The sequence below is a fragment of the Rutidosis leptorrhynchoides genome, chromosome 6, assembly GCF_046630445.1.
Source record: "Rutidosis leptorrhynchoides isolate AG116_Rl617_1_P2 chromosome 6, CSIRO_AGI_Rlap_v1, whole genome shotgun sequence".
Classification (NCBI taxonomy): Eukaryota; Viridiplantae; Streptophyta; class Magnoliopsida; order Asterales; family Asteraceae; genus Rutidosis; species Rutidosis leptorrhynchoides.
Genome location: NC_092338.1, coordinates 290,065,334 through 290,087,005, shown reverse-complemented (window position 1 = coordinate 290,087,005; position 21,672 = coordinate 290,065,334).

Genomic DNA, 21,672 nt, shown 5'->3' with positions numbered 1-21,672 from the left:
TCGAGTTGGTTTGTAAACCTTTTTCGGGTGTTCTTTCCTTGGTTCTTTCATTTCTATTTGAATTTCTTGTTCACATTTTTCTTCGTTTCTTGGAATGGGAGGTTTGTATAGGAATTCTTCTTCATCACTCAAATTTGAATCCTCCCTATATTCCAGTTTTGATTTTTCATATGTTGTTGATAACATATTTATGTTTTCATTTTGAAGGTTTTCTTGGGTGGTGAAATTATGATTAACTTCATTGTCAACTTCCATCGGACCATGTATGTAATGTTTAACTCTGTGACCATTAACTTTAAATTCAATCCCATTTAAATTTATCAATTCTATCATTCTGTATGGGAAAACTCTTTTGACTATGAATGGTCCAGACCATCTTGATTTCAATTTTCCAGGAAATAGCTTGAATCGTGAATTGAAAAGAAGAACTCTGTCTCCTTCTTTAAATTCTTTTGAACTTCTGATTCTTTTATCATGCCATTTCTTCGTTCTTTCTTTATAGATTAACGTATTTTCGTATGCTTCATGTCTTAATTCTTCTAATTCGTTTAGTTGACTTAATCGTAGACGTCTAGCTTCATGTAAATCAAGATTACATGTTTTCAAAGCCCAAAATGCTTTGTGTTCAATTTCTACTGGAAGATGACATGCTTTTCCATAAACAAGTCTAAAAGGTGTGGTTCCAATTGGAGTTTTGTAGGCTGTTCTAAAAGCCCAGAGTGCATCCTCCAATTTAATGGACCATTCCTTCGGATTTGATCCTACGGTTTTCTCTAGAATACGTTTTAAAGCTCGGTTGGTATTTTCAACTTGTCCACTTGTTTGTGGATGATATGCGGTGGAGATTTTATGAGTTACTCCATATCATTTAAGAACTTTCTCAAGTTGATTATTACAGAAATGAGTACCCCGATCACTTATTAAAGCTTTCGGTGTTCCAAACCTTGCAAAAAGATGTTTTAAAAAGTTGACTACAACTCGTGCATCGTTAGTTGGGAGAGCTTGTGCTTCCGCCCATTTAGATACATAATCAATGGCTACGAGTATATATAGATTATTATGAGATTTTGGAAATGGACCCATAAAGTCAATACCCCAAATGTCAAATACTTCACATACTTGGATGACATTTTGTGGCATTTCATCATGTTGACTTATTTTTCCGGCCCTTTGACAAGCATCACAGGATTTGCAAAGAAGGTGTGCGTCTTTGTAAATTATAGGCCAATAGAATCCAGCATCATAAACTTTTCTTGCTGTTAGTTGAGGCCCATAATGCCCTCCTGTTGGTCCTGTGTGACAATGGTTTAATATTTTACTGGCTTCATCTCCAAATACACATCGGCGTATTATTCCATCTGGACAACTTTTAAACAGATGTGGATCTTCCCAAAAATAGTGTTTTATATTACTGAAGAATTTCTTTCGTCTTTGGTACGATAATCCTTTTTCAAGGAATCCACAAACTAGGTAGTTTGCATAGTCTGCAAACCATGGGATTTCTTTATAATCTATCTTCAATAGATATTCATCAGGAAAGTTGTCTTGTATGGCCGATTCATTTAAAACTTCTAACTCAGGATTTTCAAGACGAGAAAGATGATCAGCGGCGAGATTTTCTGCTCCTCTTTTATCTCGGATTTCAATATCAAACTCTTGTAAGAGTAAGATCCAACGGATTAATCTTGGTTTAGCATCTTGTTTTGAAAATAAGTATCTAAGAGCAGAATGGTCGGTATAGACCACCGTTTTTGCTAGAACGAGATATGATCGAAATTTGTCAAAAGCAAAGACAATAGCAAGGAGTTCTTTTTCAGTAGTTGTATAGTTCGTTTTTGCTCCTTGTAACGTCTTACTAGCATAATATATAGGTTGAAATCGTTTTTCAATCCTTTGTCCTAAAACGGCTCCCATTGCAAAATCACTTGCATCGCACATTAGTTCAAATGGTAGATTCCAATTTGGTGTTATCATGATCGGCGCATTAGTAAGTTTTTCTTTAAGAATATTAAAAGATTTGATACACTCATCTGAAAAGATGAATGGAGCATCCTTTTCTAGGAGTTTATTCATAGGAGTGGCAATTTTAGAAAAATCTTTTATGAAACGTCGGTAAAAACCGGCATGCCCTAGAAAACTCCTAACTCCTCTAACATTGGTGGGATGTGGAAGTTTAGCAATTACATCTACTTTAGCTCTATCCACTTCAATTCCTTCTTTTGAAATTTTATGTCCAAGAACGATGCCTTCTTTAACCATGAAATGGCATTTCTCCCAATTAAGTACTAGATTTGATTGTTCGCATCTAATAAGCATTCGTTCAAGATTAACTAGACATGATTCAAATGTATCACCGAAGACTGAAAAGTCATCCATGAAAACTTCCATGCATTCTTCTATCATGTCATGAAAAATCGCCATCATACACCTTTGAAAGGTTGCAGGGGCGTTACAAAGTCCAAATGGCATGCGTTTGTAAGTAAAAGTACCATAAGGGCACGTGAATGTGGTTTTCTCTTGATCTTCGGGTGCTATTGGAATTTGAAAATATCCGGAAAATCCATCTAGAAAACAATAATAACTATTTTCAGTTAATCTTTCCAATATTTGATCTATGAAAGGTAAGGGAAAGTGATCTTTTCTGGTGGCGTCATTTAATTTTCTATAATCAATACACACACGCCATCCTGTTACAGTCCTAGTAGGAATAAGCTCATTTTTCTCATTTGTAATGACAGTCATGCCACCCTTCTTAGGCACGCATTGAACTGGGCTTACCCATGGACTATCAGAGATTGGATAAATTAGACCTGCGTCTAGCAGTTTAATAATCTCTTTCTTAACTACATCTTGCATATTAGGATTTAGTCTTCGTTGGCGTTGCACATACGTTTTATGACCTTCTTCCATAAGGATTTTATGTGTGCAATACGAAGGACTTATTCCTTTAATATCATGAATCTTCCATGCAATGGCTGGTTTATGAGCTTTCAACACAGAAATGAGTTGTGATTTCTCATTTTCAGTAAGAGAAGACGATATTATTACAGGTAATTCAGATTCACCATGTAAATAAGCGTATTCCAAATATTTTGGAAGTGGCTTTAACTCTAATTTCGGAGGTTCTTCTATCGATGATTTGTATCGATATCTGTCTTCTTCTTTTAGCATTTGGATTTCTTCTGTTGTTGGTTCATATCCATTAGCTATAAGTGTAGCTAACATTTCAGCTTCATCAATTGGTTCATTACCTTCTCCTAAAGAACATTCTCCTGTTCCTTGTAATTCTGGAAATTCTTCTAATAATTCTGCATGTGCATCTATAGTTTGAATATAATAACATGTATCATCTGCAGATTGTGGTTGTTGCATTGCTCTATCAACTGAAAAGGTAACACTCTCATCCTCTATACTTAGGGTCAATTTCTTACCGAACACGTCTATCATTGCTTTAGCCGTGTTTAAGAATGGTCTTCCTAATATGAGAGGAACTTGAGAATCTTCTTCCATGTCCAGAACAACAAAATCTACTGGAAATACTAAAGTACCAACTTTAACTAGCATGTTCTCCATTATCCCTCTAGGATATTTTATTGATCTATCGGCTAGTTGTATGCTTATTCTGGTTGGTTTCAATTCTCCAAGGTCTAGTTTAGTGTATAGTGAATACGGCATTAGATTTATACTAGCACCTAAGTCTGCCAATGCTTCTATTCAACTAAGACTACCCAGAAAACATGGAATTGTGAAACTTCCTGGATCAGATAGTTTTTCTGGTATCTTATTCAACAGTACTGCTGAACAATTAGCATTCATAGTAACAGCCGAGAGTTCTTCCATTTTCTTTCTATTTGAAATTAGATCTTTCAAGAATTTAGCATATCTAGGCATTCCTGAAATCACATCAATGAAAGGAAGATTTACATTTATCTGTTTAAACATATCCAAGAATTTGGATTGCTCGGCTTCAAGTTTCTCTTTCTTCATTTTACTCGGGTAAGGAAGTGGTGGTTGGTATGGTTTAACATAAGGTTTATCCTTAACTGTGTTATCTTCATTAACCTTTTCAACTACCGGTTCTTTTTCCTTATCTTGATCAGGTTGTGGTTCTTGTGGAGTAGGAATAGCTTCATCAGAAGTTACAGGTATTTTCGGTGGTTTAAGTGTTGTACCACTTCTTGTGGTAATAGCTTTAGCTGTTTCATTCCGGGGGTTAGCATTTGTATCACTAGGTAGACTTCCCGGTTTTCTTTCACCTATTAACCTTGCTAGGTTACTTAATTCTTGTTCTAGATTTTGAATAGAAGCTTGTTGATTTCTAAATGCTTGAGCATTTTGTTCATTGGTTTGTTTCTGAGATGTGAAAAACTGCGTTTGAGTTTCAACTAGCTTCGTCATCATATCTTCTAAATTCGGCTTTTTATCATCGGTTTGTTGTGGTGGCTTGTTTTGAAAATTAGGTCTTTGCTGATTGTAAGTATTATTGGATACTTGTTGATTGCTAGGACCTTGTTGGTTGTTGTATGGAATATTTCGGTTATAATTCTGGTTTTGATTGTAAATTGGTCTTGGCGGTTGATAATTATTCTGATAATTATTTCCAGGCCTTTGGTTTATGTATGAAATATTCTCTCTTTGTTCCATTGTTAATTCAATACTGAGACAATCTTTTGTCAAATGTGGTCCTCCACACTGCTCACAACTAATTCGTATTGAGTGAATATCTTTAGTCATCTTTTCCATTCGTCTCTCCACAGCATCTATCTTTGCGGAAATGGAATCTAAGTCATGGCTAGAATCGGCTCTAGCTGCTTTAGATGATCTAACGATATCTTTTTCTTGGTGCCACTCATATGAGTGGGAAGCAGTGTTATCAATAATTTTGTAAGCATCAGTTTCGGTTTTCTTCATAATAGAACCACCAGCTGCTATATCTATGTCTTTCCTTGTAGTGATGTCGCATCCTTGGTAGAATATTTGTACTATTTGACAGGTGTCTAAACCATGTTGTGGACATCCTCTTAATAACTTTCCATATCTTGTCCACGCCTCATATAGAGTTTCATTCGGTTTCTGTGTGAACGTAACAATTTCTGCTTAAAGTCTTACGGCTTTAGATGCCGGAAAGAATTGTTTAAGAAATTTGTCAACTAAAACATCCCATGTATCAATCGCCCCTTCAGGTAACGATTCCAACCAATCTTTGGCTTCTCCCTTTAAAGTCCAGGGAAATAACATGAGATATATCTGTTCATCCTCCACTTCTCGGATTTTAAATAGTGTGCAGATTCTATTAAAGGTACGTAGATGTTCATTTGGATCTTCCTTCGGCGCACCACTAAATTGGCATTGATTAGTCACCATGTGTAGAATTTGTCCTTTGATTTCATAATCTGGCGCATTAATGTCCGGATGAGTAATTGCGTGACCTTGGCTAGTGCGTTTAGCTCTCATTCGGTCTTCCATACTTAAAGGTTCCAGATTCTTCATAATTGAATTTGTTGAATCGGAATCACTAGAGGATTCTGATTTAATGGTTCGTTCCTCAACAATCTCTATTTGAATGATTAGTGGTTCCGGAGGAAAGTTTAATGGTTCAGGATCTACGAACCGTTCCTGAATATTCTCCGGATTCTCAATTGTAAGGTCGGGTTCAAAAAATGGATTATCAGAAATTTGAACTGAAGTACTTGGTCGACTGGATGACGATTCTAAAGAAAAATCAACGGCGGTTATATTTGCTAAATATCTTGATCTAGTTACAGGTGGTGATCGTCTTGCTCGGTGCATTCACTGAATATCCTATTAGTTTTAAAAGGAAAGAAAAATTATAATAAGTTATCCAATTAATAGACTTTTCTGATTTTGCCCACGTTTCGAATAGCCAAAAGATGCAGCAGAGGGGCAGGATTCGTTTGGTCTCAATATAATTGAGGACTGTTTGGCTCTAATAACCCGGTCCACGTACAAATCCAACTATTACTACGAACCAGAAAATTTTGATGTCTATCAATTTAACCACTTAAAATAAATTTTCGTAATTTTAAGAAATTAAGATAAGAAGTAGAATAAAAATCTATGTCCTAAAACTAGAATAGCGAGAAATAAGAAAGAAAAAGAGTTCGTCGGAAAAGGTCGAAAAAGAAAAATGGTTGAAAAATAAAAGGTGACGGAAAAATAAAAGAAACTTATAAAACTTAAAAATACTTGACTAACCTAACCTTATTACTACAACTAACTTAAAATTATAATCGCTAATTGAGATTATTAATTGGAATGATAATTGATACATAGGTAAAAGTCGTCTAAAAATATTAAAGCTTACAAGTAAAACTATATCCCAAATGGAAATAACTTAAAAAGAAACTAAAACTTAAAAAGGCGTCGCAAAATTCTAAAGTACCTAAATCTTAGTCTAAAGAAAAAGCACTTAAGGAATTCTACGGCAAAGCCTAAAAATCTAGAAGTAGAAATAACTATGGCAAAAACTAAGTTTAAAACTAAATATGAGCTAACAATACAAATATTACGCTAAAACAATTAAAAAGGGATAAAATATAAAAATATACAAAAAGTTGTAAAAATTACAATTTTTATAAAAATATTATTTTTATATTATTTATTTTATAAAACTATTAATTTTATAATTTAATTAAACTAATTTACTAAATAAAACAAATTAAATAAAAAGTAAAACTTAAAATAAAACTAATTATAATAATAATAATAATTAGGGTTAAATAATAATAATAATAATTAATTACCCGTAATTAATGCAGAATTAGGGTTCTGTCGCGTGTCAGGTACCCTCCGCGAGTTGCGGTATTCAAGGCATCAAACCCCGCGAGTCGCGGGGTTCCAGTTTTCAACTGACAGGTTATTTAAATTCAACGCGTTTTTCTTTATTTATTTTTTTTTTATTTTCTGTTTTTAATTTTTCTGTTTAAAAAAAAAATATGTGTATAATAAAAACTTATATTTAAAACTTAAATAAATAGAATTACTTTATAATTTTATAAATAAAAATCTTAAAACTAGATTTATATATATATTTTTTTTGTTTATATGTTTTTAAATAAAAACAAAATACTTAAATAAAACTTATATAAAAATAAAGAAACTTTATAAAACTTAAATATTTAACAAAATCTTAAAAATACATAATTTTTTTTTTATATTAGCGTTGTGCTTCCGGCTTTTAAGAGACTCCCCGGCAGCGGCGCCAAAAATAACTTGATGTGCAGCGGGGTAGTATATAAAATAGCTATTAAATTTTTGAGGAAAATACTATTAAATACGATACAATTTTACACAAGATATTTATTTATTTATAGAATGGATATACTTAAACCTTGCTACAACACTTATAGGCAGTGTACCTAATCGTACAGTAGTGTAGTTTTTAGTAAGTCCGGTTCGTTCCACAGGGAATCTTTTTTAAACAAAGCTCAACGCTATATTGGTTTACTTTTATAAAAGTACAAATATATATATAAATAATATTATTATTATAAAGGGGGTTTTTATCGTTTAATGACCGGTTTGTCGATTTTAAAACTTTAGTCGCAGTTAAAACCAAATAAATACAAGACTTTAAATTAAAGCATAAAGTAAATAACGATAATGAAATTGCGAATAATAAAATAAACTTGCGATAATTAAAAAGTACGATAATTAAAAGTGCAATTAAATACAATAACAATAAAAATGCGATAATTAGAAGTGCAATTAAATATAAAATAAAGAAAATTAAATATGAAATAAAATAATTATGCTTAATTAAACTTCCGTAATCATGATGTTTGACGTGTTGATTTTAGTTTTATGCCCATGGGTTAATTGTCCTTTGTCCTGGATTATTTAATATGTCCATACGGATTTGTCCATAATATTCCATCAGTCATAAATATAAAGAGCGAAAGCCTTCGTCAAATTATTCTTATTCCCGAAGTCAAATATTCCAACTAATTGGGGATTCGAATAGTAACAAGGTTTTAATACTTTGTTTAATGAATAGACCAGGTTATCGACTGCGTGTAAACCAAGGTTTTACTACTTTGTTAACAATTACACCAATTACCCTTGAATGTAATTCACCCCTGTTTCAACAAGTCTATTAACTATTAATCCAGTTTCGTATCCGGTAAAATGAATAATTATTGGTATTTATAGATATCCCGCCCACCGTACCCAGTCAAGCGTATGTGGTTATATATAAATACGTCGAATTATAAGTTTATATATTAAATTAACAAGGTATTGTTTAGTTAATATAAAACCCATTAATAGCCCATAGTCTAATTTCCACAAGTGTCGTTCTTTTGTCCAAACCCCAATTATGGTACAAAGCCCAATTACCCAATTTTAGTAATTAACCCAACATCATGATTACTTCGGATTAAATAAGCATAATAATAACTTAGCTACGAGACATTAATGTAAAAAGGTTGAACATAACTTACAATGATTAAAAATAGCGTAGCATTACACGGACAGAATTTCGACTTACACCCTTACAACATTCGCTAACATACCCTTATTATTAGGATTAAAATTAAAATTAAAATTAAAATTAAAATATAAATATAAATATATACGATATAGATAGAGAGATGGATATATTTGGTGATTTTTGCGATCAGAATTCGTTTGCTTTTATAGGGATTTTCGACTTTTGGGGCTCCGCGACTCGCGGCATTTTTGCCTTCAAACTCCGCAAGTCGCGGAGTTTGAAATTACAGCTCAGTCCCTTTTGGAGTCTTTCTTGCCGACGGTTTATAATATATATATAATATATATATAATTAATATAATTAATTATATATTATATTATATTTATATACATAGTTAACTTGTAATTTTTAGTCTGTTGCGTCGAGCGTTGAGAGTTGACTCTGGTCCCGGTTCCGGATTTTCGAACGTCCTTGCGTACAATTTTATATTTTGTACTTTGCGTTTTGAATCTTGTACTCTTGTAATTTCGAGACATTTCTTATCAATAATTGGAACCTCTTTGATTGTCTTTTGTACTTTTGAGCTTTTTGGTCGTTTGCGTCTTCAATTCGTCGAATCTGTCTTTTGTCTTCACCTTTTATTATTTAAACGAATATCACTTTTAAATAGAACAATTGCAACTAAAAGCTTGTCTTTCTTGAGGAATAATGCTATGAAATATATGTTCGTTTTTAGCATTATCAGACTCTTAGACGGCAGAAGACTATTAGATAATGATACTGTTGCTACCGATGTGATGGAAGGATGGTTTTGTTGATTGAACAATTCTTTTGCTTAGCGAGATGTATGATACTGCAAGTTGAGCGTATTTTGACATTGAGGAACATATGTTGCGATTTCCTATGCTTGCTAGATATGGGGTAATGTTAGTAGATTATATTTGAATATTTGATGGACAATGTTTAAATAACTATGATTGGACATATGGTGTGATTGATTAATTATTAAGTAGCTTATTTGCCGAAGCGTTTGAGGAGACTCGTTGGACTTAAGTTAGTGGATGGAACAAGTAATATTTTTTTCCATTTCGAGTGACTCAGAATGAATGTGTGATTTAGGATAATATACTTGTGTCTGGCCAACAGAACTGTATTATGGTGAGTCATACAAAATTTCTGGGAAGCTGAAGGAAAAATTTGGTGACCTATGCTATATTGGATTGTGATATGATTGGACAAAAGACGAATAATCTGAAATATTGACTTGAATTATGGACAATTTTGTGGACATAGACACATGATTTAGACTGATAACTAATTCTATTGCCTGAGCATGGAATAATTGTGAAATGTTGACTGTGTTAGAAGTTGAATTTGATGACAGATTGTGAAAATTCGATACAGAATGACTTAGAAACTTGAAATTTAACTTGGATAATTGGATTGACAGCGAAGATTTGTGGATTCAAGTTGTTGACCAGTGGATATGGTGGTAATTTGTATTGTATCGGACGTGAGTAAAAGTTAGAAATTTCATATGCGTGCAATTGTTTGAAGAATGACGATGGGTATTGGAAGGATGATTTTCTATTTTACGTTGATTATTGTGAAAGACTTAGTTGAGTTTACGGTTTTTGTTGACCGTAGTTGACCCGATTCCGAGGATGGAATCTCTTTAAGGGGGTAGATTTGTACCATCTTGTTACCGGGCCTAGTTGAAATGACCCTTTTGACCTTGGGTGTGTTTGTATGTTAATATAATAATTATATATTTATAATTATTTGGTTGTTTAGTTGAGACCAATTTCTGACAAGGGTCACAGAACATGTTCGTTTGTTTAATTTAGACTCCATTAGGGTAGTCAAATTAAGCACGAAAGATATCAGATAACTGGTAAATACTCGTGTGTGATGGGGTATGTTATTTAAGCCACATATATAAGCTTGTGACCAGCTCACTTTTTCCATTTTCTGGAAATTTCTCAAACACTCCGTACCTAAACTCACTCTCACACTTGAAACCCTAATTGTCTTAATCTTGTTTTTGGATTTGAAATTGTGTTACAAAGCTTGTTCTTACTGTTTTTGTGACTATCTCAAGGTAACAATCAATGATTTCAGTCTCAAATTGATGGATTTGTATGGTTTTAAGTTAGGTTTTTGTCAAAGTGGGTTTTATGTCAAATTGGTTGATTTTAATGTTGTTTGATGTGTAAGATTTGTGGGTTTAAGTCCCTAAATGTTTTCCTAACATGTTGTGTGTAGATTTTCGGTCAAAAACATGTCTGGAAACGAGATTGAGCGATTTTGGTTCGAAAACCCATCATTTATGCTGCTGCTGCTCGATGAACACAACCGTACGGTTGCAGCTTGCAATCGCACGAGTACATTGTGCAACCGTATGGGTGCATGTACAATCGTACGGATCAAGTGGTGTTGGTGCAACCGGGCAGGGAGTGTGCAACCGTACGGATGCAAGTGCAACCGTACGGATGGACTTGCAATCGTACGGATGCATGTGTAACCGTACGGATGCAGATCAGTGTTACATTGTTGTGTAATTTGGCTGTTTTCTAGCCGTTATGCTACCCGCGTGACTTATGATAATCAGGATGTAAATTCTGAAAATGCATAAGTGTTAGGTGGACTTTTAGTGACACTTTTGTTACTAATTTGCTGTATTGTGCTGTTTTGTGCTAACGGACAGAAACTAACTTGATTTGCCTTATGTTCAGGTGATAAGGATTAGGAAGAAGCTCAGTGATAGATTATCTGAGCTAGTTGCTGGTATTTGGTGAGTGGAATTATCTCATGGTGTAGTATTGTGATGACCCGGAAATTTCTGACCAAATTTAAACTTAATCTTTAACGTTTCCGACACGATAAGCAAAGTCTGTAAAACTGAATCTCAAAATTCTTGAACTATTCAAATGCCCTTCGATTGTTCCCAACGATTCACGAACAACTATGTGTAAATAGAAATGTATATATATATATACATATTAAACTAAAAACGTTAACGATATGTTAAATGTATAAATGTCTCACGTTAATCTTATTTGTTTCAAACATACGAAAACGTTGCTCGATATTAAAGAATTTGATTATTAAAATAACCTTGATTGAACAACTTGCAACGTATATTTAGAACGTGTTTAAGTATATTGAATATACATTTATGAATATATAGCTTCAGGTTATTTGAAAACAATAATAACATTCGGTTATTGATTCAATTGATATTTAGTTATGTTAATTAGAACGTTTGAGAAATAAACGATGACACATAAATGAATTACATAAATTTAAGTTTAAATGTGTAAACAATATGCGATATAACAATTTCAAATGATTTTAAAATGTATTTTAATAAATAGCGAGACAATGATTTATAGAAGTAAATGACCAAAATACTCGAAAGTTTAAGATACACTTTGAGTGATATAATTTAGGGATAATTTAAGGCTATATTTTGACAAAGGTATGTGTCCCAAAATGTAAATTACAAGTTTTCTCAGCGTGCGAAGGGACACTCGAAAAACCGGAACCGGGACATAAGTCGCGTAATGACGTACGACTTATCGGAACAAAAATTACAAATTAACTATGCACGAGAATATAATATAATATATAATTAATTAATTTAAATTATATATTATATATATTATATTATAATATGTCGACAAACTAGAAGTTAAAAGGTTTGTGGGCTGGATCTTCAGGCCATGCGATCGCATGGCCATTCCTCTTCAGACCCATGCGATCGCATGGGATGGCTGGACAGGAATGCCTATAAAGCTCGATCAGTTTTTCGGATGAATTCAATCATAAATCTATCTCTCAATCTCTCTGTCTCTTTATTATTATTGTAAACTATTATTTACGGTGATTGTCTATATGTAGAAATCATCAGATGTCGAAAACCTTTGATTTAAATATTCATTTATGGTGTGCCTTTTCAAAAGAATGCAATGTTTACAAAACATATCATATAGAGGTCAAATACCTCGCAATGAAATCAATGAATAACGTGTTCGTCCATATGGATTTGGAGCGATCGTCACAGTTTGTGATGACCCGGAAAATTTTGACTTATTCTGAACCAAATTCTCGATATGGTTTAATATTTCTGACACGATAAGCAAAGTCTGTTAAGCTGAATCTCAAAACTTTTGAACTATTCAATTACCCTTCGATTGTTCTCAACGATTCGCGAACAATTATATGTAAATAGATACATATACTATAACTTGAAAACGTAACAAAGTGTTGAGTATACGGTACTGTGCATTAAACTTGTTGGTTTGAATATCTGATTGATTTATTTAACTACTGAGTTAAAAGATTATGCCAATCGATTGAATTAAAAGATATTTATTGAGTCCCTTAAGAATTATAATATTATTACGAGTTTCTGTTGTGAGTTCCACGTTGATTTGGGAAATCATTCATGTTTAACGGTATTCGGAATAAATGGTAAAGTGTTTGTTTAAATAACGTAATTTGAACACATACAATAATAAGGAATATTAACTGTTAGAATTAGATATATGAATAAATTGCGATATGTATTTTAAAACGTGTTTATAAATATTAAGAATAGATATTAACTTGGTTATGAAACGTTTCATAAATACTATTATATTAATAAATAACGAGACAATGATTTATAGAAGTAAATGACCAAAACACTCGAAAGATTAAGATATACTTTGAGTGGTATAGTTTATTGATAATTTAAGACTATATTTTGACAAAGGTACGAGTCACGAAACGTAAAGTGATAGTTTTCTAAGCATATGAAAATGCGTTCGAGAAACCGGAACCGGGGCATAAGTTGAGTGACAACGTACGAGACATCGGAACGAAAATTTCAAGTCAACTATGCACGAGAATATAATATAATATATAATTAATTAATTTAAATTATATATATTATATTTAATTATGTCGACAAGCAAAACAACAAAAAATTATGAGCTGGATTTTGGGGTCATGCGATCGCATGAGAAATAGGCATAAAACCCATGCGATCGCATGGGGTGCTTTTTCAGAAAAGGTTCTATAAATTGCACGATTTCAATGTTGTTTTTCTCACACTCTTAAAATTACTCTTTAAGTATTTATTTATATTATTTATATTATTATTATTATTATTATTATTATTATTATTATTATTAAGATTAAAATTATTATTAATCTTATTATTATTAGTATTATTAATTAGTATTATACATAAAATACTACGACGAGGTTATGAGTGTGTCACCTTCAAAATGGGTTTTCAAGCGAGATAGAGCTAAGAAAATTATGGGTAATGTTTGGGGGTATATTTATGAATCAAACCTAATGTTTATCATCTCCGTTACGTCTACGTACTTTTCTGAAATATTGAATCACAATATTGATACGTAAGCATTTATATTTTATCTTTTATATACTAATAGTGTATCCATGTCTAGTGCTCGAGTATATATATTTATACAAGCTTGTATGCTAAATTTCGTCGTTAAACAGTTTATATTGAATCACGAATTAAATACATATATTACTGGTAAAAGGTATATGATATACATGTTTTTGGAAAGCTGGCGAAAAATCAATAACTTTTCATTTAGATATCGCGTAATTTCGATGAACGAGTCAAAAGTTATGGTCAACTGAATTATAATTGACGTTAATTGGAATTGCTTTTGAATCTGCAATTAGTATTTAAACAACTTGTTTGTAAGATTGATAAATTGGATTTTTGAATATTATCAACCGAGTAAATGAATCCTTAAATAAGGTACGTCTCGTTTTGTTGAACTATTGTCAAAATTGACTTTTTGAAACGACTTTGGATAACTTTTGTATGTCGATCTCGAGCATTAGGATTGTGATACACTATGACCTGACCTAGCTTGATAAACATTTATTTACCAACATATGTTCTCTAGGTTGAGATCTACGGTTATTTGGTAATCCGAGTTTCGGTCACATTTTGGTGAGCGACTTTATATGCTAATAAAGTGAGTTTCATTTGCTACCTTTTTAAATGCTTTTGCACTATATATTTTTGGGCTGAGAATACATGCACTTTATTTTAAACGCAATGGATACAAGTACATACAAAATTCTACACTGAGTTTGAACCGAAAATCCCTTAGCTTTGGTAACTAGTAACTGCCGGTTATAAGAACTGGTGGGCGTGAATAGTTGTATATGGATCCATAAGGCTTGACATTCCCGTCTGTTCCAGGTATAGAAACCCTAGCCTGAACTATAAAATAGACGTATGCTATTTGAGTTTAATACACGTTGGTTTACGTGTATTGTACATGTTGGTTGCATGTATGTTAAAACAGGGGTACTTATTATATATACGTTAAAGTTTAGTTACCAGGGTGCTCAATCTTGTAGAATATTTTGATAAACGTTTCTGGATGAAACAACTGAAATCTTGTGTTCCACCTTTATATACAGATTATGCGCAACATTAAAACTATGAACTCACCAACCTTTGTGTTGACACTTGTTAGCATGTTTATTCTCAGGTTCCCTAGAAGTCTTCCGCTGTTTGCTTATATATTAGACAAGCTATGTGCATGGAGTCTTACATGGCATATTTTTCAAAGAAACGTTGCATTCACCAAATCATCACCATGTATCTTATTTTGACTGCATTGTCAACGGAAGTACTATTGTAAACTATTATTTACGGTGATTGTCTATATGTAGAAATCATCAAATGTCGAAAACCTTTGATTTAAATATTCATTTATGTTGTGCCTTTTCAAAAGAATGCAATGTTTACAAAACGTATCATATAGAGGTCAAATACCTCGCAATGAAATTGATGAATGATGTGTTCGTCCATATGAATTTGGAGCGATCGTCACAGTTAGTATCAGAGCGTTGGTCCTAGCGAACCTGGTCTTGCATGAATGTGTCTAACTGATAGTTGTTAAGATGCATTAGTAAGTCTGGACTTCGACCGTGTCTGCATGTTAAAAGTTTTACTTATCATTTCTTGTCGAAAATTACATGCTTATCATTCTTAAGTCTAGACACGTTTTACTGCATTGATTGCATGAATAGTGTATAGACAAAATTCATATCTTAGCGTATCTGTTACTGTAAACTTTTCCTGACATCTTCCAAAAATTTCTCCGTGATTTATGGAATTTGGTATTATATATACATATGTAAATTATGTATTGAAGAATACCAAACTAAATTCTATAATTTAATTCATATCAAAAATCATCTCCCTAATTATACAAGATGGATCCCGTATCTAGTTCAAATTCCTTAAACTCTGACAGCTATTCCGATATGGATATTCACCTGAATTCCGAAGACAGTGTAACCGGAATAGATCAACCAATTAGCCATCATCTATTCTAGATGAATTGGGGATGGGTTCGTAGCCTACTTAATTATTGGAGACAAGAAAAAGTCGATCCCTTTCATCCACCACATTGCCCTCTTGGCGAAGAACCTGAAGCACTTACCGGCGAACCTGTTCGTAATACCATTTTCTCTCTCATCTCCAGAATATCTCATCATGATCATATACTCTCTTAAATTCTGGATCTTATTCATCCGCTCGTCCGAACCGCCAATCATCCCGGTGTAGTAGAAGAAGTCAACGAGCTTCGCGCTCGGGTAGTGGCTTTGGAGAATATGGTGCAAAGGTTACAAGCACCAGCAGAATCTCTGGCATCAACAGTACCACCGACAACAACACCAACAGTACCATTACCACCACCAACAACATCCGCACCGCAAGCCTCAACATCACAATATGTACCTTGAACATCAACGTCATACGCATCGTAGTTACCAAGAAATACCAAGAACAATAATCGATGAAGTATTAACTTATTTCCCCTGAAGAAATTTTATTTATATTTAATAAATATGAATTTTGAAATCAAAATAAATCTTTTCGTACTAAGCTATTACGTGTAAATCTTAACTGGTAGGTACTACTCGGTTAGTTCATATTACTAATATGCAATGATGTACATCCTTCCTTAACAACTTAACCATTGTTAACTACAATCTCTATTTCAAGTTAATGAATTCCATTTCATAATAAACCAAGTGTATTATTCAATTACATAATTGATTTTACATTTTCATTTTCGATGTACTCGAAACTTTCCAGAAAACATCATCTGTGCCTTGTAAGGTTCACAAAGATTCCACAAGCATCAACATCCTTCACCGAGAAATAAGAATAAATAATGAAGTATCGATTACAATAGCGAAATACTCCGCAAAGATTATGTAATCTTTAATGTTTTAGAGATTAATCATTTCTAAGTCAAGTCGAAAATCAAATGAGCTTAATATGATATTAACTCATTAAATCTGTATTAGATTTGAAAAAAAATATACATACATATATTTTCATAAAGACGGTAATAAAAATTCTTTTGTACAAAGTATTAATTGTGAAATCTTTAACGGGTAGGTACTACTCGAGAAATATTTAAGTTCACAATTAATATGTTACACTGTACATTCTTCAATTTTGATTCAAAAATCATTAACTATACTCACTATCTTCACAATGATACACAATAATTTCATACAAATTCAATCACATATTCTGATATCGACGGATCAGAATCCAAGCCATAACTCTGAACCGGTGACATCATTCTTAGATCTCTACATCCTTCAAAGCTATACTTTGACTTCAAAACTATGCAAGATCCTTTAGCATTGTTTTTACCAAAAATAACCTTGCAATTCCTTTTCAAAGTATCCAGTATTATCAACCATTCAACCAATCAACGACGACCTTTCAGACTTGTAATTTTGGCATATATGTTTTCGTTACTGGGGAACCTTTCATGTTCCACCACATTAGCAGTAAATCTACCAACAACTTCATTGATCTTTGACCTTCTGAAAAATCCTTATACTCATAGAAACCCTATCATGTACTCATCCACGTCTTGAAACAGTAATTGCCATACCAACTACCGGGAATTAGCAATCAGTATTTCGAATTTCGCAGCAATTCTACGTCAATAGTTATATATACATATAATTTCTATCTTCTAGACTTACATACTTTGAATGTGAAGTTTCTGAAAAACATCCCAAACTATGAACTAGTTCTCTGAAATTGGAACAATGCTGATGAAGCAGCAAAAACTGTAAACGACCTTAACAGTCAAAAGTTTAATGATAAAGAATAGTATGGTGGTAAAGATGAGAAAAAGAGAAGGTTTGGAACTGGAAAACGGATTGAGCAAAGTATGAAGGAGGCTGTGGATAAATCACAAAGACTGAACCTGCCTTCAAAGAATCCAAATGATTCGGTGTCTGCTGAAATCCTTAGTAATTACCTTGCTCTTTACTCTAAAACCTTTGCGGACAATATTCTTCATCATCATCATTATCTTAAATATTCTAAGATATAATCATATCTTTCATTATAAATATCCTCGATATTTCTGAAGATATTTTCATAACCATTCTTATTTGAAATCATTCATCTCTTCGCGCTATCTGTGTTATAACATAAAAGAAACTATTTTAGTTTCTAACATCTGAAAAATTTGAAAAAAATTAATGTTTTGAAGTAGTGTTGGGAACTGAAGCATGAATTAGTATAATATAATGACACTTGATCAACGTGATTATATTACAGTAAGTCATGCTGAGTTTTTAATGGAACGTGATAAGGGTTCACAGATTCCACCCTCTTCATGTGCCATGTTACACGACTCTTACATTCTAATCTCTAAACATATCAAGAAAATATTTTTCTTGATGATTTGGTCTTTTCCAGATATTCTGGTAATTTGACAAATCAAGATCGTGCCATTACAATTTCTTTCTTAGAATGTTAGTATTGTTTATCTAAAATTTCATACCTACTAATTCTGAACCATTATTCGCTTGACTTAAAGTCGGGAAGAGAAAACGAAAGCATGAAGCTCCGAAATATAAAGGAGAATATAAGCCTGATAACAACCCCGAAATTTACAAACCGTGTATATCAATGTGTATAGCAATATAAAGACACGGGAGAATGAAAAACACTATAACCCTAAGGTAATGGTAGAAGAAAATAACTTCCTCTGGTGGTAGATGAAAAAGAAGAATGACAAATATGAAAGTTAGGAGTATATCAAGAATCAGAACTGGATGAAGCATTTCACAATTTGTTAGAAGTATGAAATAAGGAAGAAGATTATAGAAGTGGTGAAAATAAATGAAACAGAAGTGGTCAATTTATAGCGAAATATCAGACATAGCAACCGAGATAGATTACGCATTCAATCAAAGGAAATCTTAATTTCCTTAATTACCGAAGAATCAAATTTTATTACGAAGATTTCTCCAAATTCCTTGAATTCCGGAAATCAACCGTGACTATGTCACCAGTTAAGGTGAACATGTATTTACTCATCTTCAATCTTTTATGACAACTTCTCTCATACGCTTCGAGTAATTGTATTGTTCTATCTATATTATTCAACGGTGATAAAACTTTATTTATCGACTCATATTCATCATGAAAACATTTATATTGTTAGCCATGACGACCTCACTCAAATTTCAGGACGAAATTTCTTTAACGGGTAGGTACTGTGATGACCCGGAAAATTTCGACTTATTCTGAACCAAATTCTCGATATGGTTTAATATTTCTGACACGATAAGTAAAGTCTGTTAAGCTGAATCTCAAAACTTTTGAACTATTCAATTAACCTTCGATTGTTCTCAACGATTCGCGAACAATTATATGTAAATAGATACATATACTATAACTTGAAAACGTAACAAAGTGTTGAGTATACGGTACTGTGCATTAAACTTGTTGGTTTGAATATCTGATTGATTTATTTAACTACTGAATTAAAAGATTATGCCAATCGATTGAATTAAAAGATATTTATTGAGTCCCTTAAGAATTATAATATTATTACGAGTTTCTGTTGTGAGTTCCACGTTGATTTGGGAAATCATTCATGTTTAACGGTATTCGGAATAAATGGTAAAGTGTTTGTTTAAATAACGTAATTTGAACACATACAATAATAAGGAATATTAACTGTTAGAATTAGATATATGAATAAATTGCAATATGTATTTTAAAACGTGTTTATAAATATTAAGAATAGATATTAACTTGGTTATGAAACGTTTGATAAATACTATTATATTAATAAATAACGAGACAATGATTTATAGAAGTAATTGACCAAAACACTCGAAAGATTAAGATATACTTTGAGTGGTATAGTTTATTGATAATTTAAGACTATATTTTGACAAAGGTACGAGTCACGAAACGTAAAGTGATAGTTTTCTAAGCATATGAAAATGCGTTCGAGAAACCGGAACCGGGGCATAAGTCGAGTGACAACGTACGAGACATCGGAATGAAAATTTCAAGTCAACTATGCACGAGAATATAATATAATATATAATTAATTAATTTAAATTATATATATTTTATATATTATATTTAATTATGTCGACAAGCAAAACAACAAAAAATTGTGAGCTGGATTTTGGGGTCATGCGATCGCATGAGAAATAGGCATAAAACCCATGCGATCGCATGGGGTGCTTTTTCAGAAAAGGTTCTATAAATTGCACGATTTCAATGTTGTTTTTCTCACACTCTTAAAATTACTCTGTAAGTATTTATTTATATTATTTATATTATTATTATTATTATTATTATTATTATTAAGATTAAAATTATTATTAATCTTATTATTATTAGTATTATTAATTAGTATTATACATAAAATACTACGACGAGGTTATGAGCGTGTCACCTTCAAAATGGGTTTTCGAGCGGGATAGAGCTAAGGAAATTATGGGTAATGTTCGGGGGTATATTTATGAATCAAACCTAATGTTTATCATCTCCGTTACGTCTACATACTTTTCTAAAATATTGAATTACAATATCGATACGTAAGCATTTATATTTTATCTTTTATATACTAATAGTGTATTCATGTCTAGTGCTCGAGTATATATATTTATACAAGCTTGTATGCTAAATTTCGTCATTAAATAGTTTATAATGAATCAGGAATTAAATACATATATTACCGGTAAAAGGTATATGATATACATGTTTTTGGAAAGCTGGCGAAAAATCAATAACTTTTCATTTAGAAATCGCGTAATTTCGATGAACGAGTCAAAAGTTATGGTCAACTGAATTATAATTGACGTTAATTGGAATTGCTTTTGAATCTGCAATTAGTATTTAAACAACTTGTTTATAAGATTGATAAATTGGATTTTTGAATATTATCAACCGAGTAAATGAATCCTTAAATAAGGTACGTCTCGTTTTGTTGAACTATTGTCAAAATTGACTTTTTGAAACGACTTTGGATAACTTTTGTATGTCGATCTCGAGCATTAGGATTGTTATACACTATGACCTAACCTAGCTTGATAAACAATTATTGACCAACATATGTTCTCTAGGTTGAGATCTACGATTATTTGGTAATCCGAGTTTCGGTCACATTTTGGTGAGCGACTTATATGCTGATAAAGTGAGTTTCATTTGCTCCCTTTTTAAATGCTTTTGCACTATATATTTTTGGGCTGAGAATACATGCACTTTATTTTAAACGCAATGGATACAAGTACATACAAAATTCTACACTGAGTTTGAACCGAAAATCCCTTAGCTTTGGTAACTAGTAACTGCCGGTTATAAGAACTGGTGGGCGCGAATAGTTGTATATGGATCCATAGGGCTTGACATTCCCGTCTGTTCCAGGTATAGAAACCCTAGCCTGAACTATAAAACAGACGTATGCTATTTGAGTTTAATACACGTTGGTTTGCATGTATTGTACATGTTGGTTGCATGTATGTTAAAACAGGGGTACTTATTATATATACGTTAAAGTTTAGTTACCAGGGTGCTCAATCTTGTAGAATATTTTGATAAACGTTTCTGGATGAAACAACTGAAATCTTGTGTTCCACCTTTATATACAGATTATGCGCAAGATTAAAACTATGAACTCACCAACCTTTGTGTTGACACCTGTTAGCATGTTTATTCTCAGGTTCCCTAGAAGTCTTCCGCTGTTTGCTTATATGTTAGACAAGCTATGTGCATGGAGTCTTACATGGCATATTTTTCAAAGAAACGTTGCATTCACCAAATCATCACCATGTATCTTATTTTGACTGCATTGTCAACGGAAGTACTATTGTAA